Below are 23,820 nucleotides of genomic sequence, written 5' to 3' on the forward strand. Positions count from 1 at the left end.
ACATTCTGTCTTTCCTTGACAGTGGTGTGTGAAAGCCCCCTGCTATTATTGCTGACAAGTCTTTATCCTTTTTCAGTTTTGTGAGGATTTGATTGACCTATGTTGAGGGCCTCTCATTGGGTGCATACCTATATTACAGTTATGGGTTGTTGAGCTACTGTTTCTTATATCATTCTGAAGTGTCTGTTCTTATCTCTAATTATGGTGTTTCACAGATATCTGTCTTCTTGGAGATTAATATGGCTACCCCTGCTTTCTTTTGTTTGCTGATTGCTTGGTATACGTTTGTCCAGCCTCTGATTTTTAATCATTCATGTCTTTGTTTGTGAGGTGTGTTTATTGTAGGCAACATATTGGTGGATTTTCTTTTCTTTCCCATTCTGCATCTCCCTGTCTCTTTATTGGTACATTCAGTCCATTAGCATTCAGTGGATTTAGTGATAAAATGGGGTGCCCCACTCCAAAAAAATGCTCATTTGTTTGTTGATGTAAGAAGGGTAGTGCATTTGGAGTTTGTTATACCAGGTCAGACTGCTCATCAAACTTTCTATTTAGAGGTTCTGTATGTAACAGTGTGAGACAAAAAGGCCTGATTTGAGGCAGGTAGGGGACTGGTTTCGCCACCACAACAGCGCACGTGATCACAGTCATCTTAATATGCCAATTTTTGGCATAAAACATGTCTCTCTTGCTTCATGACATTACACACCAGACCTCACTCTGTGCAATTCCATTTTTGTTTCTGTAAATGCAGAGCGACATGAAAGGACAGTGATTTGATGTCTTAGAATAGGTTAAAAAATTAGGGAGATTCTGTCTACTATCCAAACAGATACGGTTCATAAGTTTTTCTAAGAAAGGAATCACAGATTTGGCAAATGTATTAAGTGTAATGGAGAGTAAATAAAAGGAGGTATGCAAAAACAAAAGCAGATTTTTTCAAAGCTGTGTATTTAAATTATTTTATAAAACAACCTTATCACCTTCAAAGTATTCTTCATTTAATTTCTCTCTCTCTTTGTTTGTTTTTAGTGTGCACACATATCTTCTGTTGTTTCCTTGACATCTTGGAGTCCCTATTAGGGGTTTTAAGTAGGTGGTGCTCTATGGGTGTGGTTAACTCTGTTATGTGGTATAGAAGAGGGCTGATGGACAGTTTGTATTAAGTATCTGGGGAGAGTGTTAGATTAGGTACTAGGAGAGTGTTCAGAAAGTGGGAGGGGTGAAATAAACAATAGGTAAAGTTTAAAAAAATGGGAGGAATCAGGTAGTGGTTTGGGTAGGTTAAAGGAAGACATAGTAGGTCCCCCAAATGCCTGATTTACAGTGATGGAAAAATGGGTACTATTATTTGCTAGCAAGAAAAAAAAATGTTAATGCAAGAATAGTTTCAGCTATTCATATCCTAATATATATATAATTTCCCCCTGTCCTTATGTATAGTTGCAAATGTGGAAATTCTCGTTTTAAGACAATGCACAACTTTCTAATGAGGTGGGGGAGGGTGGAGTATAGGACTGTGAGAACACAGAACAACAACAATACTAGCACAGTGAGCTACTTGGTCCCACACTTTGCCCTGCAGGGTGTTGATGGGGTGAGTGGACTATTTGGAGCAGCCACCTATTGCACAGTTTAAGACAGTGTTTGTAATATATTGTTTTACTTCCTTGTGATGGTGTAGGGTGTCAGAGTATGGTGGAGATTAAGGATAGGGGAATTATTTAGGTATCTGGTGTGCCTGCAAGTCCTGTATTCTTGTCATTCAATTTAATTATTTTGAAAAGAGAGACCTCTGGTGAATCAGGTCAAAGGGGATGGAGTTTGCTATTTTCAGATGGTGGGAGTGGCTAAGTGGGGGTGGGAGAAGGGTCTATTCCTATCCCTGACCTTTTGGTCTAGAAAGGTGGAATAAAGCAATGACCTACTCAGAGGGTCAGTGATTTTTTGTGGGAGGCTTGGTGTACTCACTAGCTAGTTTTGTGGGCTCTAGGCAGCCTCTGTGCCCCTAGGACTCTGTCTCAAACCTAAATTTATAAAACCTGTTTCACTTGTAAATGTTGCTGCTTGTTTTTTTCTGGCGGTTTCTTCCTGCTTTGTTATGCTCATACTTTGTTCATGAACCAGATGTTTGATGTCTACAATCAAAGGAAGTATGAAAAGTAAACAAAATAAATCCCCAGAGTGGCCATATTTTTAAGATCTTGTTCTTTTAGGGTGTCTTGCAATCAGGGGTTGTGCCGTTCTTCACCTCAGGAAGAGGGATTGGATTTTCCAGGTGGGGTTGCAGTTCCCTGGGCTTTTTTCCTCCAGTTGTGCCTGTTCTCAGTGGCCCTGATAACTCACTTTTGTGTAGCTCCGTAGGCTGACTTGTCCCATGCATTGGGGATCCTGGTCTGTGGTGTCTTCCTGGGTTATTCTGGCCTGGGTGGAGGTTTAGAGCAATTTCTATTTTAATCTACCCAGCCTGCTCCCTTAGATTTATGTTCCTGCCTCTCCTGTGCCCCTCACGCCCTACTAATAACTCAATCCATACACCTGGGAATCTGTGCTCTGTCAGCGAGTGCCATGGGGAAATTACCAAGGGGATTCTAGTATGTAGACATCGCTAATTTCTAATTTTAGTATATTTATATCTCCTTTTCATTATGCTGGGAATCCTGTGGCCTGGAGGTTTAGAATATCTCAGTTAATTCATTTTTTGTGCTGTTCCCTACAGAGTCCTTGCCATTTGTGCTACTTGATTGCCTGCCATCTTACACTCTCTCTCCGCATTGCTTTCTGAAAACAGTGTGAAGTTACTTAAATTTTTACCCTGCATAAGTGAAGATACTTTGTGATTTATCTAAACACTCTTCTATACATGTATGTTCTTTTCCCCAAAGCATTGAAATATCTATATCATTGATTTCATTAGTGATATATATCATTATTAGAATAACCAGTGTCTCATGGAAGTTACTTAAATTACTTCTCCACCAACTGATAATCCTCCATTTAAAGTGTATAAAGGGATATATAAAAACTTTAGCTATACACATGGATTTTGAGCTCAAAATTATGAATCACAGTCTAAAAATAATTAGTTCTTACAATGTGCCCCCATGCAGTAATGATGGAAGATATAGGTGCTGGAGCAAAGTGTAATGACTAAATTAGATGGTGCCTGAATATCAGAAGAATAACATATGGAGTCTTAAAAGCTTTCCTGGAAACAAACAGCATCTAAGTAATGTGTAGAACACATCAACATGTGTGATTCTAAGTTTGTAAATAATAAAATCCAGCAATAAGATCAGTATGAAGAATTGCATTAGAGCTTAAATTCTGAGCACCTAATGTTCAAAAGGCTATGGATGACAGTGAAAGTCTAAAATCGAGTTTCGGAGACTCCATGAAGAGTCTCTGGGTTCAATTGGCTGAGGATGTGAATAGTGTTGCCATCAGATAGAGCGCATTAAAAAGTAGATTGTTGCAGATGTAGGTAGGTAAAAATTGAACATGTAATCAGAATCACTTGTTTTTCCTCTTGACTCATTTCAATGTCTAGTTTTTATTGTTTTCAACTTTCTTTTGGATTAAGATTTTTCTCTGATTTATTTTGTTGGTTTTGGGTGGCATAATTTTCTGTATATGAAATCCATCATAGGTAATCCATAGATTTAGCAACTAGATTAATAATTATTCAGGATATGGCAGTGTTAATAGGGAGCTAATAATAATGGGAACAAGAATGAAGGAAATGATAAAAAATTGATAGCAGTGAAGACTTCAAAATTATATTAAATATATATAAACCATTTAATTGTATGATATGTGAGTTATATACCTATAGAAGTTAAAAATAATATAACAAATATACACTTTAATGAAATTTACCATTAAATATGTACATTGAATACATGTTTATATACTAGATTTTTTGATTACCTCTTAATTCACATAAATAGTCCATGACTTTAAACGATGCCATTTCAATGACATTTCATGATAGAAAGTTGAAATTCAGATAAAATAAGTAGCTTGTCCAGGTTGCATATAATGAAAGTTCAGTAATTGCTTATGTACAATGCATGTTTCCTTCCACGGTTTGTCTTCCTTCTGTCCATTTTCCATGTACTCACCTCAACTGGAAATCGGTACTAGAAAATCATGATGATGAAATATATACAAAATAGCTTAGAAAAATTATGTCAAATGAAGAGTTTAAAATTAATAACAAAGTAATGAAATCAAGTTGATATTCAGGTGTCTATTCTTGTTTGTTAAGGTAAAGTCAGGGCTGAAGAACTAGATTTAGCAATGCTTATTTAATAAGCTAGTAGAAAGCATGGAAATGGAGGAGGTCACTCAAGGAAAAGACATTAAGGCACTGGTTACACGCACCATGTAATAAAATGTAAGGTTACGTCAACATTTAAAACACTGGGGAATAAAGAAGAAAAATAATCTCCAAAGGTACTCAATAATCATGTTCAAAGAATCTTGAGTGAAATCATGAGAGATTAGTGATTGAGAGCCATGACTTTGAACAGTGTCATCCCAGTTCAGTTATTCCTGATGAAGAGACAAAATTTTTAAAGTGGTTTATGTGGAACACTATTCAGAAGGAGGAACAATGATGAGTGGCATTCCTAATAGAAACTTAATCTCCATCTTAGAAAATGAGGGTCGTATATACATTATAGTCGTATATGCATTATAGTACCCATCTTAAAGATGGTGGTAGACACACTAATCTGAAAGTGTGTTGGTCTCCACCATAATCCAAAGTGGATTAATCCCATAATCCAAAACACCAAACTATTACACCCCTTTCAAGTCTCTAATTCTGAGTTGGATCCATAATTTTTCATGTTCCATTGGAAGCATGAAATGAATTTTATTTTAAAATGTCAGATCTGTTCACATTTCTGATTGCTAACCAAGATTAAACTGGTTTGAATCAGTTTGAAGCCCGTGAATGGAAGCCAAAGCTGGATAATTTCAGCAAAGATTGAATCTTGTGGATAAAAAGGTTCCAGCATAAACACTATTGTCTGAGTTTTACCTATGTAATTATTTATTAAAGTGATCAATAAATAGACAAACATAAAATAGAAAAATATCTAAAAGACAGCAAAAATCTACTTCCATTCCTTAAATTTAGCAGGTTCCACTCAATTTTAAACATTTAATTAAATAAGGATTGAGACTGTCTTGTTCACCACCATATCTATTATAGCAAGTATTTAGTGAACAGTAGCCTATAATATGTAGCTGCTAATCTTTTTTTAGCAATTGAATGAATAAATCAAGTAAAATTGAAAAAAGCTAATTTAAGTAATTATTTGTGATTGAGGAACCATAGTAGGATATTGTTTATTCTTCAGGCAAGGTTGGTAGTTCAAAACTCTATGCTACTCCTCAGGAGAAAGACAAGGCTTTCTACTCCTGAAAAATTTAGTGTCCCCGAGACACAAAGAGGCAGTTCTATCCTGTCCTGCAGAGTCACTATGAATTAGAATCGACTCAATGGCAGAGACTTTTGAGAGTCTGAACCTGTAATTACCTTTTCTGATAAGTTCCCTACATAATGGTAAATGAAATAAGGAAATGTTCTGTGAATGTATACTAAAAGAACTACTTGAAAAACAAAGCAAATAGAAGTGAAGAGAAGGCTTGGGACACACACACTTTTCTAGAAATTCTTTTCACTGATGTGACTTAAGAATGCTTAGGATCCATAGCATTGGCTAATGATACCAAATGGAGCATTGACAATGACAGATTGTTTCCATACTAGAGTGTGATGCCTTTCATGATGCAGTGTGAAATGTGATCTACTAAGGAATGAAAGCAGGCAGCCTTTGGTGACTATCTGCTATTATCTAAACATCTTTTCAGATGTAACCTATTTGCCTAATTAAAGGCCATCCTTGCATAAACCATCTTAGTGGCCCTGGTTGTTTATGCCATATACTTCCAAAAGAACAACTCTGATTTTGAAAAATACTTATAGTCAAAATGTTCTTTACACAGGCATGATGAGACTTCTTCTCATGTAATCCGTACATTTGTCAGGTTGAACCAGTCCCTGGAAAAGGACATCATGCTTGCTAAAATACAGGGTCTACAAAAAAGAGGAAAACCTTTAACAAGATGGATCGACACAGGGACCCCAATGGTGACCTCACACATAACAATTGTGAGGAAAGCACAGAGTCAGACAGTGTTTTATTCTGTTGTCCATAAGCTTGCTATGACTCGAAACCCACTGGATGGCATGTCACAAAAACAACAGAGTCCATATTTCTTCTTTTGATAACTGACCATTGATCTTTCTCTGAAAAACTAAATTGCAGAATGGTGTAAGATTTAGTTTCCAAGATAATACCATAGTTCCACAAACAGTACAAGAAATGCAACCTAACTATTTGTCAAAGAAAGGAGAAGATTTGAATATTGTAAGCACCCCTAAAAACTTCCACATGATAAGTGGGTGGGGTTGGGATTAAACAGAATATTCTATTTTTTTATTAACTAGGGGCATGGGTAATCTATAATCCTCAAAACAGACTGACTCTACATATTCATGCTCTAAAAATGTCAACTCCTAACCATTTGATCTGTGTCATATTTAAAATACAATTTAAAAAATACTAAAAGACACTGGCGTCCTATGTAAAAGAAAAATGACCAAAATCCTTTCTTGTATTTTTTAAATATTATTAAGATTTGTGGTCTTTGAGCTTGGGGTATTCAATTAAGTTTTTATTAATCAGAAATATATCTATAAAATGTTTCCATCTGCCACAACACTTGTATTCCAACTGTATTTCAGAATTTTTTGAAGCAAATGACTAAGGAGGACTTGCAGAGGCTAGGCGAGGCATGATAGCGAACACATTGTCCAGCTGTGTGTGATTCCACACAGTTCTTTCTTTCCTAGAATATGATACAGATGGTTTCGGACGTCTCACCAAGCAAGAGAAAGTCTCCTGTTTGGAAAGTGATAATGAGATGTACCTGAACAGTTTTATTGATTTACTGCACAGCTCAAAAATTCCCGATTCTGTTCCTGTATCATTTTAATGGAAGACTCAGTCTGCAGGCATCTTAGCCTATAAGAAATTTCATAACGTGAAAAGGTCTGAAAGACTGTAATCAAAGATATTTTCACCTTAATTCTAGTTCCTAATTTTGTATGGATGCTGATATACATATGCCAAGTATTTCTCTGGGGTGCAATTTCTTGAGGCTAGGAGCTAAATTAGAGCAATGAGAACGGTGTATTTTTATGATCAGCACTGCTTTCAGGTTGCCTAGAACTGCCCCTGGCACATAAGGCAGAGAAAGAGAAAGTGTATTCCCAAAGGTAAGACAGCAAGAGGTGGTCAGTGACTTCTCACTTGGTCTCTTGGTCTCTAAGGCTGATGCAATTCCTTAATTACTCAGAATGTTTGTTGCCAAACTTTCTTCCATACAAACAGGCTTTTTTTTTTTGGTCAACTCCCCAGTGATAACTGCTAGCAGCAGTGGTTTCTTGGCAAGAACTTTGGATCTGAGTCCTACTATTAAGTTATTAAAAATGGCTCCAACTACCAACTTCCTATTGCCTCATCAGCATAAGAGATTCTATGAAGACATTATATGCCGTTTCTATAGTCAGAATCCTAGCTAGTTAAGGACCATGACTCAGGCCTTCTTACCTTTTTGACATCCATGAGTTCAAGCCACCTCTCTGCCTTCAGAGCTCCTTAAACACACTCTTCTCCTCTGTCTGTCATTCAGATCATGGGAAGCACTCCAGCCTCACATTCAAGACTTCTGGTTCCCTTTGAAATTTCCGTATGACCTCAGTCAGAGTGCATGTCAATATGCAGAAATGTTTTTAGCAAACTTAAATACATTAGAGACAACTTTTCAAATGGATTTTTCATTCATTTTCATTTTCTGGCAACTTCCCAGTACTAGATCCATATACCATAAATCCAGCTTAAAAGTATTAAGAGATGTTTGTAGTTGTTTCTTCCCATGTTGGGTCATTCCCATTGCTAGGGTGCCAGACAGAGATGGAGGGTTGTCCCTCCCATGTCAGCAAACTCCCCCTACATGAAGTTGAGAAGGAGAATCAGGCAGTCATTAGCCACCCATAAAGACCTAAACTGGGCATGCTACAATTGAGGCCCCTGAGACAGGTGGGTGTTACACATGGATGCCTCAACATAGGCCCAGGTGGGCTTGATTCAGCCAATGGGAACAACTATGACCTTTGACCACGCCCACCTAGCCATAGTTTAAAATACCCTGGTGGTGGGGAGGCAGTCACGTTTACCCTTTTCCTGCCAATCTCTTTGACCCCTATTCCTGACCAGTGGTAGGTCAGAGAGGTTTTCTCCTCTCTGGTCTCAGGTCACCACTTGTTGCATGCAGTCCAATGTGGTTCCCTGTGTTCAGTTGTGGGCTCCAGAGTGGCTCATGAGTGTGCTTTGGCATGTTTCTGTGAAATAATGGATACTCTTTTGAGACTGTAAGACCTGTAACTTCAGCCATCCTTCTTTTTTTTTTTTTTTTAATTTTTAACAATTTATTGGGGCTCATACAATTCTTTTCACAGTTCATATATATACATACATCAATTGTATAAAGCACATCTGTACATTCTTTGCCCTAATCATTTTTTTCTCTTTTCTTCTTTTACATTTTATTAGGGACTCATACAACTCTTACCACAATCCATACATATACATACATCAATTGTATAAAGCACATCCATACATTCCCTGCCCCAATCATTCTCAAGGCATTTGCTCTCCACTTAAGCCCCTTGCATCAGGTCCTCTTTTTTTCCCCTCCTCCCTCCCCATTCCCCCCTCCCTCATGTGCCCTTGGTAATTTATACATCGTTGTTTTGTCATATCTTGCCCTATCCGGAGTCTCCCTTCCCCCCTTCTCTGCTGTCCCTCTCCCAGGGAAGAGGTCACATGTGGATCCTTGTAATCAGTTCCCCCTTTCCAACCCACTCACCCTCCACTCTCCCAGCATCGTCCCTCACACCCTTGGTCCTGAAGGTATCATCCACCCTGGATTCCCTGTACCTCCAACCCTCATATGCACCAGTGTACAGCCTCTGTCCTATCCAGCCCTGCAAGGTAGAATTCGGATCATGGTAGTTGGGGGGAGGAAGCATCCAGGATCCGGGGGAAAGCTGTGTTCTTCATCGATACTACCTCACACCCTAATTAACCCATCTCCTCTCCTAAACCCCTCTATGAGGGGATCTCCATTGGTCGACACTTGGGCCTTGGGTCTCCACTCTGCACTTCCCCCTTCATTTAATATGATATATATATACATATATATACATACATATATACATATACACATATATACACATACATACACACACTTACATCTTTTTTTTTTTTTTTGCATGATGCCTTATACCTGGTCCCTTGGGCACCTCGTGATCGCACTGGCCGGTGTGCTTCTTCCATGTGGGCTTATTTGCTTCTGAGCTAGATGGCCGCTTGTTCACCTTCAAGCCTTTAAGACCCCAGACACTATCTCTTTTGATAGCCGGGCACCATCAGCTTTCTTCACCACATTTGCTTATGCACCCATTTGTCTTCAGCGATCCTATCATGGAGGTGTGCAGTCAATGATATGATTTTTTGTTCTTTGATGCCTGGTAACTGATCCCTTTGGGACCACTCGCTCACTCAGGCTGGTGTGTTCTTCCATGTGGACTTTGTTGCTTCTGAGCTAGATGGCCGCTTGTTTATCTTCAAGCCTTTAAGACCCCAGTCACTATCTCTTTTGATAGCCGGGCACCATCAGCTTTCTTCACCACATTTACTTGTTCACACACTTTGGCTCCAGCCGTTGTGTCGGGAGAGTGAGCATCATAGAGTTCCAATTTAATAAAAGAAGGTATTCATGCATTGAGGGAGTGTTTGAGTAGAGGCCCAAGGTCCTTCCGCCACCTTAATACTTGACCTATAAATATAGACACATAGATCTATTTCCCCATCCTCCTATATATATTTGCATGTACATGTCTTTGTCTAGACCTCCATGAATGCCCTTTGACTCCTAGCTCTTTCCTCCATCTCCCTTGACTTTCCTCCTGCCCTACTACCATGCTTCATCGCCACCTGGGCTAGAGTATACCTCTTCTCTAAGCAACCTTACCCTTGATCATTTCCCACCAGGCCTGCCACTCCCACTTCTCTACCATTTGGGGTCCCATGTTTTTCCCTTGTCCCTGGGTTTGTTAACACCACTTCCTTACCCCCCCTACCCCCCCACCCCAAGTCCCCACAAAACTGTCGGTCCCGTTGTTTTTCCTCCAGATAGTTCATCCAGCCTGTCCTATTCAGACAGACCTGTGGAGTCACTAACATGCACGAAAACTAGACAGAGGAAAACAAAGCAACAGTATACAACCAGACAACAAAACAACAAAAACAAACCACTGACAAAGAACAGAATAAAACAGTTCACAAGAGAAAAGCTTGTAGTTAGTTCAGGGATTGTTTGCTGGCCCTTAGGAGCGTTTTCCAGTCCAGTCTGTTGGGGCACCACGCCCTGGCTCTGAAGTCCACTTTCAGCATTCCCTGGGGACCTTGCCACTCCATTCCCTTGCTGTTCCGCTGCACTCCCCCAGTGATTTGCCTCGGTGTGGTGGGATCAGGTCAGGTGCAATTCCCACACTGTGTCTCCGGTGCTGTCCCCTGTATCGCCCTTAGTCACTGAGGGGCATCATGTCTCATAGTGGGGCCAGCCATGTTGTTCTCTCTGTGGACTGGCTGCTCTACTCAGGAACATCATCATCACGGCCTGGTGGGCCAGGCTGTGCTCCACTCTCTCCTCCTGCCCCTTCATCTGCTCCCGTGTGCTCTGATCAAATATGTCCATCTCCCATAGCTGCAGAGTCAATGTCGTCCTTTGGAACAAATTCTTTTCGGGGGAGGGGCAGGAATCCACATAATTTATGGTGCTGGGAAAAAACTCCCTTAAATTACAAAACCAGGCTTCAGAATGAATTTTTTCTTGTGTGAATCCAAGAACCGAGATATTACCCATTCAAGAAAGCTCACATCATCAGAAATACTGCATGATTCAAAAGTAAGAAATGTATACATTAAGGTTGTATCCTCTCACCATACTTGTTCTAAGCATATGATCAGAACATTTAGACTATGATAAAAAGAATGAGGCCTAACGTGTGGAGGAAGGCTTATTCAATATTCAAGTGACACAACTTTGCTTGCTGAAAATGTGGAAGGCTTGAAGTACTGTGGACAAAGATTAGGGATTTTAGACTTTGAAGATGGGTTATACATTCATGTAAAGAAAACAAACATGCTCACAACTGAGCTAATATGTAACATTATGATAAATGGAGAAAATATGAAGTTATCAATGATTTCCTCTTGCTTGGATCCACAACCAATGCTCATGGAAGCAGCAGTCACAAAATTAGATTCATTTTATATGAAAAATCTGTTACACAAGATCTCTTTAAAGTATTACAAAGCAAGGATGCTATTTTAAGGGTTAGGGTTTGCCTTAACTGAACCATGGCATTTTCAGTTACTTTATGAATATAAAGATTGGACATTGAATAAGGAAGATAAAAGAAATCAATGTATTTAAATTATACTGTCAGTAAAGTATTTTGGAAGTACCATGGACTAACAAAAGAACAAATAAGCCTGTCTTGGAAAAAGTACTTCCAGAAGGTGCTTTGGAAATAAGAATGGCAAAATTTCATCTTATGTACTCTGGACATGTTGTCAGGAGAGACCAATCCCAGGGAAAAGACATCATACCTGGTAGAGGGGGCAGTAAAAAAGGAGTAAGAACTTGAATGAGATGGATTAACAGTGGCTGCAACATGGGGCTCAAAAATAACAGTTGTGAAGATGGCACACCAGAAGGTAGTATTTCATTCTGTTGTGCAAAGGTCATTATGAGTCAGAAAGGGACGTGATGGCACCTAACAACAGGTGAACACTGATACCGGTTAAGAAAAATGACTTTAATGTTCTGTCCTTTGAAAAATAATTGGAACCACCATTGCATTTCCAGGTACTATAAAAAATAGGAGGTTTGTTAATTGTAAGAGATTTTGAAATAAATATCTGATAAAATCCAGAACAGATGATGCTCCAGAGACTGCTCCGGAAATGGAAACAGATACACTGGCATCTTTCTTATTCCCAGATTATAAGGGGCTTTCAATCATCAAAAAAGGAATGTTAACAGTCAATTAATAGAACTCATAACCTCAGCAGACTTTCAGATTCTCAGGTAAAAATAAAGCAACAAAGACCCTAATCTCAAGTGAAATGGAAAGAACTCTTGATTAAAAGCCTTGACAACAACTTTTTAAAAAACACTGTTGTTGTTAGGTGCCCTTGAAACAGTTCTGTTCCATAGCAACCCTATATACCATGAAGCAAAACACTGCCCCATCCTGTGCATCCTCACAATTGTTCTTATGTCTCAGCTCATTGTTGCAGTGACTGTTGAGCCATCTCCTTGCGGTCCTTCTACTTTTTTGTTACCCCTCCATTTTAACAGGAGGAATTTGCAAAAATGGTAACTGGGACATTGGGCAGCCCTAAGGATGAGTTAATTACAAAGATGCTATGCTGCGGTTACAATCCTAATCTCAGACGAAATTGATCTCAAGTTTGCAATCCATAAGAAGAGAGAAGGAACACTGTATAATGCTCAAGGGAACAATAGACCAAGAACCAGTGAGCTTAATAAACATATACATACTTAACGAGAGACCTATGAAATTTGTCAAACATTCCAAAAGATGTAAAAAGAAATCACAGGCTCAACAATTATAGTAGGTGAATTTAACACACCACTCTCTGAAAAGATAGACCACAGGGACAGAAGTTTAACATGGAGGCTTCAGATCTAAACATTACAATTAAATGACTTAACCTGATAGATGTTTTCAGAGCTTTCCAACCAAATTTTAAAAATGCATTATTTTCAAGGCTACATGGCACACACTTGAAGAAAGACCATATGCTGGGACACAAGTCGAATGTGTGGAAATTCAAGCACATACAGATCATACAGACTTCTCTCACCAACTACTGTGCCATAAGGTTGGAAATCAACCAAAGGATGATAAAGAAATCCAACGTAAAAAATTGGAGGATGAACAACTATTGCAAAAGAGATGAAATTAGGAAGTTTTCAGAAACCAATGATAATGAGAGTCCAATGTACCAAAACCTTTGAGACACAGCATAGGCAATTATCACAGGAAGTTTGATAGCAAGACATGCACACATGAACAAAGAAGAGAGACATATGATTGCTATGCTGATACAAAACTTACACCAATTAAAGCAGAGTCAACAAGATAATCCTACTAACATCAAAAGAAAATAAATAACAAAAACCAGGGCTGAGATTCATGAGAGGGAAAATAAGAAACCTATGGAAAAAATTAATGCAAGTAAAAGTTGGTTCATTGAAAGGATTAACAGAATTGACAGACCACTGGAAAACCTAATTAAAGAAATGAAGGAAATAATTTCAATAGCACTGATGAGGGATGAAACAGGGGACATTATAAGGAACCCTAATGAAAACCCAAGGATAATAACATGATGCTATGAAGAAACCAGTATCTTGGAAGACATGGACAAACACTGTGAAAAACAATCCCTCCCTAGACTGTCCTAGATGAATGTCAAGAAACTCAACAGAGCCATAGCAATAAATAGAAGAAACAAATAAGGTTTTCAAGGGATTATCAACAAAAAATTCCCCAAACCAGAGAATTTCACAATGGAATTCTACCAACCATTCAGGGAAGCACTGAAACCAATCCTATGCAAAATCTTCTAGAATATAGAAAAAGACAGCAAACTCCCAAACTATTTCTATAAAGTTAGTATAACTCTGATACCAAAACTGGGAAAGGATCCCACAAGAATTCAACATCACTAATGAACATCGATACAAAAGTCCTTAACAAAACACTGGCCAATAGAATACAAAAGTATATAAACCAAATAATTCACCATGAATGAATTGAATTAATACCAGGGATGCAGGGATGATTCAACATAATAAAGACCATTAGTATTATTCACCACATTGACATGAAAAATTATAAGAACCACATGATAATATCAACAAATGCGGAAAAAGCATTTGACAATATCCAACACCAATTCCTGTTAAAGAAACTCAAGAAGATAAGAAGGAAAATTTCTCAATATAATACAAGCTATGAATGGAAAACCAACAGCCAGTGTGGCAGTCAATGGAGAAAAAAACAACAATCTCACTGAGAAAGCAGACCAGACAAGGATGTCCCTCATCCCCACTCTTATTTGACATCATACTGGAGGTCCTAGCTAACCGCATAAGACAAAAGAAAACAAAACAAAACCATCAAAGGTATTCACCTAGGGAAGGAAAAGGTGAGCTAACATTAATTCGAAAATGATATTATTTTACATATGGAAAATCCCAAAAGTTCCACAAAGGGAGTCCTGAAAGTGATAGAGGAACATGACAGAATGGCAGGATACAGATCAACAACTCCATCCGAATGCTATACACATTTGACAAGAACACAGAATAAGGGATCAAAAAGGTAGTGCACTTCACAGTAGCAAAGCACAAATTGAAATATCTAGGGATATACCTAACTTTAAAAACAGAGCATTTGTCCCGGGAAAAATACAAAACACTATTGCAAGAAACCAAGACTCACCTAAACAAATGGAAGAATAGCCCATGCTCATGGATTGGAAGACTCGATATAGTAAAGATGTCAGTTCTGCCCAAGGTACTATATAAGTTTAATGCTATCCTGATACAAATACCATCATCTTTCTTCAAGTAATTGGAAAAACTGATCACCAATTTCATATGGACAGAGAAGACCAGAATTCACTGCGAACTCCTCAAGAAGAAGGATAAAGTGGGAGGGCTTGTTTTACTTGACTTTAGCAACTATTATACAGCCACAGTGGTCAAAACAGTGTGGTATTGGTATAATGAAAGATACTCAGACCAATGGAAAAGAACTGAAAACGGAGAAATAAAATCATCAGCATAAAGACAGCTGATTTTTATTAAGGGCCCCAAAAATATCAAATGGGAAGTGAATGCCTTCTTCAACAAGTAGAGCTAGAAAAAAAAGGTGCGATAAGTAGGTTTATTGTGCCAACCTGGCCAATGAACACATATCGGTTTAATTGATGGAGAGAGAGATAGAGATAGATGGCTCTGCAAGTCTCTTGCTCTTAGATGATCAGATCAGTGTGAGACTGCTTCATCTGGTTCTCTGCCTCAATTTGCGAGCTACTTTACCTGTGGGAAACATAACCGGTGGACTGTGTCACTGTAGTTGGAAGTTTCTTCAAGACCTACTTGACATGCTACTAGAGTCTATATTGCTTGAGCTGGGGCCTGTCAGTCCCTGCCATCTGGCTGACTGTTGGTGACCTGTCTTGCTCTTTTCTGCCTATGGCTGGATTGCCTCAAGTGCTCTAAAGAAGACTCAGCTATCTGCTTCCTTGACTTTTACCCATGGCCCTCATGACTTGGAGGACTACCAGTGTATTAGCTGCCTCGGAGAAATGAATTGCTCTGAGCCATTTGTACTGCTCTATAGACCAATTAGCTATTTTTTCTTATGCTTTATATACCTATCTATATAACTATATATAAAATCATTAGTGTCCTCGTTTTGTTTCTCTAGCGAACCCTGCCTAATGTAAATGGGCACCTACCTGCAGAAAAATGAAGGAAGACACTTTCCCTCCATTCACAAGAATAAATTCAAGGCTGATCACAGACCTTGAGGTAAAACCCCAAACTATTTGGCCATCAATAAGATAATTGGGTCAAACCTGAGAACTTTGGCACAGGGAATACACAGGTTATCGGAAATAGGAAAGGATACAAACACAGAGGAGTCACAGATTGACAAGGGGATATATTGAAGATAAAACACCTTTGTACATGAAAACAATGCACCAAGAGAGTAATAAGAGAGCCGACAGATTGGGAAATCATCTTCAGAAATGACACATCAAACCAAGGTCTTATCACTAAAATCTACAATACTCTGCTAGCTTACTGTGGCAGCCACGTAATCTGGTGTCAATTTAAGGATTTCGTATAGGGGTGGAGTTTAGCCTTTCAATCTGGAGATAGCCAATGAGTAGGCATGACCTCCTGAGAATTCTGGGAAACCTGTTACATCCTTCTCTCCCTGCTACTCCCTTGGAGACTCTCTACTGATAAGACTGGCTTCCTGCAAGGCACCTGAGGAGATGCAACGTGAACCTACCCTGATACAGCCCTGGGAACTGGAGTGGCCATGTGGAGACCCCTGCCAGTGCTGAGATGCTTCTAACACCACTGACTTTGTAGCCACTGGCCTGTGATCGTTCTGCATTTGGCATCATTGCATGCTTTTTGTGAGTCCGAAGAGGATTTTATGGATTGCTGTTGGACATATGGACTAATGTCCGACTTAGGGACTTGATCTGGACTGGGCTGGGATGTTTTCTCTATATTCAATTGCTCTTGTATTTAAACCTCTCCCTTATATACATATGAGTGTTCGTATATTTGTGTCTCTATTCCACCCAGACTAACACAGTTAAAATAAGAAAAAAGGCTAATTGCTCACTAAGGAGGTGGGCAAAGGACCTGATGAAAGCTTCTGAAGGGCAGAAATCCGAAAGGCCAATAAACATATAGGAAAATGTTCCAAATCATTAGCCATGAAAGAAATATAAATGAAAGCATTCATGAGATATCACCTAACACCTTCAAAGATAGCCCAATTCAAAAAAAATCAGAAAGTAGCAAGTATTGGAGGAACTGTGGTGAGATAGGAACTCTTGTCCCCTGCTGGTGGAACTGTAAGTATGCACAGCCATTATGGAAATTGATTTGGTGATATCTAGTAAACCAGTTCTAAATTGAGCTACCATATGACCCAGAATAGGCAAGAAACAAACAATTGCCTAACCTCTGTGCTCTATAATGTTCATCATGGCACACTTCACAATCCCAAGGATTTGGAAACAAACCAAGTTTCCATAAACTGGTGTGTCAAGGACTGAATGCAACATATCGTCATGAAGCAGGGGACTAATATAGAGGTCTATGGGGCTAGCCCCAATCTCAACTACGTGGACACCCTCCCACCACCCCCAAGAAGAATGCTCTTCAAAGGACAGCACTGAAGCTATAGTTCAGAGAGAGGAGCAAGTCTGATCAGAGCACACAGGAGCAAAGGAAGAGGAAGGAGAGAGAGTGGAACATATCCTGTTCCACCAAGACCTGAGAATAATATTCCTCTACAGAGCAAACAATGTACAAAGAGCACCATAGGGACCACCCCACCACAAGACCATGCATCTTTCATGGACCCATAATGCTATAGGGGACAACACTGAAGACACAATACAGGAATTGTGCCTGATCTGACCCCAACCAAACAGGGTGAAACACTAAAGGCATGCAGCAGAACAATAGGAGGAAAAAAAATCAATAAATTCTCTGGGGAATAACAAAAATAGATGTTGGGGCCAGGGTGTAACACCCCATAAGACTCAACTGGAATGCACTCTTAAAGGTCAACAGACCTGGAAGTTTTTACAGGCTTTTCTTTTTTGTTGGTTTTTGTTGTTGTTGATTTGTTTTCTTTTGCTTTTTCTTGTGTTTGTGCTTTAATGTCTCTGCATATCTATCTAGATAAGATAGACTGGATAAACAATCTGGAGGAGAAAACAACAGGACCTACGGTTCTAGGGGCACACAGGAGAGAGTGATGTAGGGAGAAAGGAAGTGGGGTGTCAATGAACACAAGGACAAAGGAACAACAAGTAATCTAAAATGGATGGAGAGGAGGGTATAGCAGGCCTGGCGGGGCTTGATCAAGGGAAAAGTAGCCAAGAAATTACTGAAACCCAAATAAAGGCTGAACATGGCAGTGGGACAAAAGGAAAGTAAAAGTAAATAGAGGAAAGAACTAGGAGGCAAAGGACATTTATAGAGGTCTAAATACAAACATGAATATATATATATATATATACACACACACACACACACACAATGATAGGAAGACAGAAGTATGTAGATGTATTTTTCTGTTAATTATTTAGGTAGCAGACAGATATTTGGCTTCTGCTCAAGTCCTCTTTCAACACAAAAACACTTTGCTCTAATAACATTCTGTGATGCTCACCTTCCCAACGCAATAGCTTAAGACAAAATGGGTGCATAAGCAAATGTGGTGAAGAAAGTTGATGGTGGTGGATTATCAAAAGATATAGTACCTTGGGTCTTAAAAAATTGAAGATAAACAAGTGCCCATCTAGCTGAGAAATAAAAAAGCCCACATGGAAGAAGCACATCAGCCTGAGTGATCATGAGTTATTGATGGAATTAGGCATCAGGCATCAAAGATCTAGAACAAAAAAGTCAGATCAATATGAATGAGGGGAATGCAGAATGGAGACCCAACGACTATCTGTAGAAAATTGGATATCTCCTTACAGAAGGGTCACAAGGCAGAGATGATCCAGTCAGGGCGCAATATAGCACTGAGGAAACATTCAACTTTCCTCTATTTCTTTAATACTCACCCACCCTCTATCGTGACCCCAATTCTACCTTACAAAGCCAGATAGATCAGAGCAAGTACACTGGTATAGATAAGAGCTAGCAACACAGGGAATCAAGAACAATCATGAAAGTAGTGATGTCAGGAGTGTAAAGGTAAGGTGAAGTAAGAAAGAGGGAACCGCTCACTACGAGCTACACATAACCCCCTCCCAGGGGGAAGGATAATAGAAAAAAGTGGGTGAAGGGAGATAGTGATCAGTGGAAGACATTTAAAGAATGATAATTTATAAATAATCAAGGGTTCATGAGGCAGGGAGGGTGAGGGAGGGCAAAAATGAGCTGGTCCCAAGAGCTCATGTAGAAAGAACATGTTTTGAAAATGATGGTGGCAACATATGGATTGTGATATGAGCTGTATGAGCCCCCAATAAAATGATTAATAAAAACAAACAAACACAAGTGATGCGATGATAAGCATGCTGGAAGAAAGTCATTGCAATCCTCTAATTCAGATCAAACTCACTGCCATGGAGTCTATTGTAATGTACAGCAACCCTGTGGAGGAGGGTAAACCTGGCCCTGTGGGTTTTTGCAACTGTAACTCTTTACTGGAATAGAAAGCCTCGTCTATCTGCCGTGGAGCAGCCCAACGCATAACCACGAGGCCACTTCTGAAAAACCAGTCAATGAAAGTCTTGTGGATTGCATCTGTCCAGTCTGTGAGTCATCCTGGGGATACTACAGGAAGGAGCAGCATGTTGTACACACACCAAACCCATTGCTTTTAAGTTAATTCTGACTCATAGCGACCCTCCATAGGGTTTTTGAGAGTGTGAATCTTGATTGGAGCAGGAAGCCTCATCTTTCTCCTACAGAGTGGTTATGTTCAAACTATGTATTCCTTTCTCAACTATTTGTCTTTTGTGGACATCTGTTATTCCTCTAACAGCTCCCAAGATGACCGTTGACTTATTAGCCAAGGGTAAAAGGATCTCCTACGTGGGGTGCGTGTTGCAACTCTTTGGGGACCATTTCTTTGGCTGTATTGAGATCTTCATCCTTACTGTAATGGCTTATGATAGGTATGTGGCCATTTTTAACCTTTACACTATATGACCATAATGGACCGGAACAGATACAATAAAATGTTACTAGGGACATGGATATGTGGGTTCATACATTCCTTTATTCAGATGGATTTGGTGGTCCAACTACGCTTTTGTGGACCCAATGAGATTGACCACTGCTTTTGCGATGTCCACCCTGCATTGAAACTGGCTTGTACAGACACCTATGTGGTTGGTGTTGTTATGACAGCTAATAGTGGGACTATTGCTCTGGGAAGCTTTGTGATCTTGTTAATCTCCTACACTGTCATCCTGGTGTCCCTGAGAAAGCAGTCAGCTGTGGGCAGGCACAAAGCCCTCTCCACTTGTGGCTCTCACATTGCTGTGGTCATCATCTTTTTTGGTCCTTGTACTTTCATGTACATGCGCCCCGATACGACCTTTCCTGAGGATAAGATGGTGGCTGTATTTTACGCCATCATCACCCCCATGTTAAATCCCCTAATTTATACCCTTAGAAATGCAGAAGTGAAAAATGCAATGAAGAAACTCTGGGTTAGGAAGGTTTTCTGGGATCCTAATGGAAAATAGAATGAAGCAATGACATTTCAAGTTGTGTGAGTTTAACCCCTCAGCCAAAATAACCATACCATGAATACAATACTATCTACCTGGCAAAATTTGTAAAAGAAAGAAGAAAATCCTAACACATCCCACAGAAGTATGTATTCATTTTCATTATCATTGAATTTATTCCTCTATTTCATTATCAGTAATTATGAAAATAACTCAGTCAGAGAAATCTTATCACACTCCGGATGGCATTATAGTCCACTCAGCATCTTATTTTTCTCCTGCGTATTCATGCCCACTTTCTTTCCATCAAAGGTAAAGGTCTCCTCAGTGTTAAGAACTGCGAGCAATACATGCTAAGTACTCCATATGCATATGTTGTATGAAAAGGTTACAAGAATTTGAGCAAGAATCTGAGCGAAAGCATGCTGAGATATACATTTAAGAAACAATAATAACAAAGAAACCCTCACTGCCATCGAGTTGATTCTGACTCACAACGACCTTATAGGATAGAGTAGACATTCCCCTGTGGGTTTCAGAGAATGTAACTCTTACGGGAATAGTAAGTCTCTTATTTCTCCCATGGAGTGACAGTTGGTTTTGAACTCTTGACTCAGAAGTTAGTAGTCCATTCATAACCATTATGCCACTATTCTGCTTAAAATTAAGATTCTTGTGATGTCTAAACCTAGAAAGTTAAAAATGGGAGAGGAATGATATGAAGAATGTAAAAATGATAAAACACAAGCTTATACATCGTCCCCCCGTCTTTAGCGGTCGCCCCTTTAACAGCAGTATTGCTTGTGCGTTTCATCTAGAAAAATCTGAACCACCGCTGTTAAAGGACTTTTCTGTTAAAATGTGAAGGAAGCAGTTTTTGTTTTGTCCTGAATGTGTTCTCACACATACTTGATGTATAGCCACTAAAAGTTAAGTTGATGCTCAGTAGGGCTTGCCTTCGTCCTCTTGTTAAACTAAAACTGCGTTTTCAATAGGAGGCCATTGTGCTTTTCCAGAAAGTTCACCCATGTTTGTAAAGTTCCTCCAATACAAAGTTCCTCCAACACACTGAGAACGGTGTGTGCTGGAACTATGCCTGGCAAGACTCGGGCAAAGCTTGCATCTCCCAATTCCTTGTCCAAGTGAGATTTTCAGCCTGGACCTTGTAGAACACAGGCAGTCCCCGACTTTTGATGGTCGTTTTCTTCTGGTGGTTCCATCGTATGTTTTGATGGAAGTCAAAGATTTCATTTTATTTTGTTTTCATGATTATTCCCTTTGAGTATCAGTATCATTACATATCATAACATCAAACATCCGCGAATGGGAATAGCAGCAAACTACACCCTGAGACAGTGGTCTGTAGTGCATATTCCTAGTGATGAGATGTACCGAAAAACACAGTCCTTAGTGGGCTTGGTCACAACGAGACTACATTGGGAGTTGGGGACTACCTGTCCTTTTAAGTTCACAATGCTTTGAAATACATACCTAAATTTGTAAGATAAGTTCCTTTTTAGCTTCTGTTTGGACCCACCAATGCTGTCAGCAAAGGGCTACTGAATTGGCCCAATGTCTTCCTGTTCCCTCTCTGTGAAGCCATTCTTCTTGACCTAAAATCTCAGGAGCCTGTCTTGGGCTGTGTTGTCGCACTGTTCGTGTGTTAAATTTTGAAAGAATCATCTGGACTTCCACTGATGTAGAATGTTGAACTGCAAGCACAAGTTCAGGTTTCTGGTAAGAAAACACTCACTCTGCTGTTAAACTTCCTTGAATCAGTAAGTTATAAACTGGTTGTTCTTTTAATTCTTAAAAAAAAAAAAGGCATTCTCATCCTCTTATCTTGGGGGGCAGATTACAACTTTGGTTTTCTATTTCTCATTTTGTTTCCCAGATATTTAGACTATTGGAACTGTTTTCCATTTTTTAATTGCAATAGGCCTTAATCTTTGTATTCATTTACTCTAATCCTTGCCTGAAATCTGTAGCCTGATATCCTGATTAATGTAAAACAACTGAAAAAGGATTCTGAAGAAATGGACTGAGAACACACCTAATTTGATTATTGAGGTCTGATGATGCAATGAACACGACAAATATAATTTTTATTAATTTACCTGTCACTCCATGTTTTACAAAGCAATTGATGGAATTCAGCGAGTCTCCTTTCACTACTTAACTTACCAGATTCCTGTTGGCTAATTTCATAGAAACTCATTGTGACCAAATAAGCAAAGGCCTTGTTCATGTGAATGATCACTTGTCCTAGTTAAGAATTTTCTCCTTAAGTATGGGATGAAACCTGACACCCTGACCACACACTCTCACCCCAGTAATGGTAAGCATACCACCTATTACCTTCTGCTACTCTCTAATCACCTCTTCTATTTATACAGTTATCATATGCATATCTGGTATCTATGTGTGACACCTGGGTGTGTGCAAACATTTATCATAATAAAAACTATTGACAATTAGTGCTTAAAATACTTCTTGATATTAATGTAGTCACAGAATTAAAAATAGGAAAGGTTAAAATGCAGTAAGACATCTAAATCAGAAGTCATAATCAAGACATCTTTGCCCTGAGACTTTAGCTTTCATAGTTATTGTTTCAGATTAGGAAAGTGTGCACTATGTCTCCATAGGTTTCCATTTTTTTGCTTAAAAATGAGCATAATCTGAGTGCTTTCAAGCTAAGCTGATTATTGGAATCACCCTGGGAGATTTTTATAGGACATAGTTGAACCTCTTTCAGGTAAATCTTGTTCAATAGGACAGGCATATATAGTCTAAAAATCTTTAAATTTACACACTTTCTATATTCACAAGCTCCCGTGATTTTTAATGCATTCAGGGAATTTGAACTGAAAAACCCTAGAATTAGACACCATTTAACGTTTATAGAGCTCTGTGCGTCAGTGCATCCATAGAGCCTGCATTGGCTATATGTCCTCATCTGCTGTGATGAGTCTTCAAGACTCTTAAAGGTGTTATTATAAAAATAAAAGGAGCTTACATTGAACTGAATTTTAAAACCATGGAATACATAAATGTTACTCATTTGGGAATTTTATCCCCCTTGCTCTTTCCCTTATGCCTTTGCAGCAAATGTTTGAAGATTGGATTTTAATATTATGGCTGGTGCAGATTTGAGTTTCCTAAGAAAGTAGAAACTCCTAAGAAGGGACCCTGATAATGCAGTGGGTTGAATGTCAGACTGCCACCTTCACGTTTGGTAGTTCAATCCCCCCCATTTGATCCACTGGAGAAAGACAAAGATTTCTGACCCTGTAAAAATGTACAGTTTCTAAAATCCATAGCGACAGTTCTGCTCACGATCATAACATCACTAATAGTTGGAATTAATCAATGACAACATTTCTCTTGCTTTTGAGTTTAAGAAAATTTAAGATGCCAGGTTCAAGGCTCATAGAGACAGGAAGAGGACATATGCAATTATACTCAAGACTCCACTCCACTCGTAACTTTATAAAGTGACCTCTGCTCACAAAGTCTTCTCAGAGTCATTGGAGGTAGTTGCCACCAA

At 39.1% G+C, this 23,820-nt stretch overlaps 1 pseudogene; it reads left to right on the forward strand.

Annotated features, from left to right (window-relative positions):
* The first annotated feature begins 19,520 nt into the window (after window positions 1-19,520).
* LOC142446521 (olfactory receptor 4S2-like) lies at window positions 19,521-20,285 on the forward strand (annotated as a pseudogene).
* The last annotated feature ends 3,535 nt before the right edge of the window (window positions 20,286-23,820 follow it).

Source organism: Tenrec ecaudatus, chromosome 4 (genome assembly GCF_050624435.1).
Source record: "Tenrec ecaudatus isolate mTenEca1 chromosome 4, mTenEca1.hap1, whole genome shotgun sequence".
Lineage (NCBI taxonomy): Eukaryota > Metazoa > Chordata > Mammalia > Afrosoricida > Tenrecidae > Tenrec > Tenrec ecaudatus.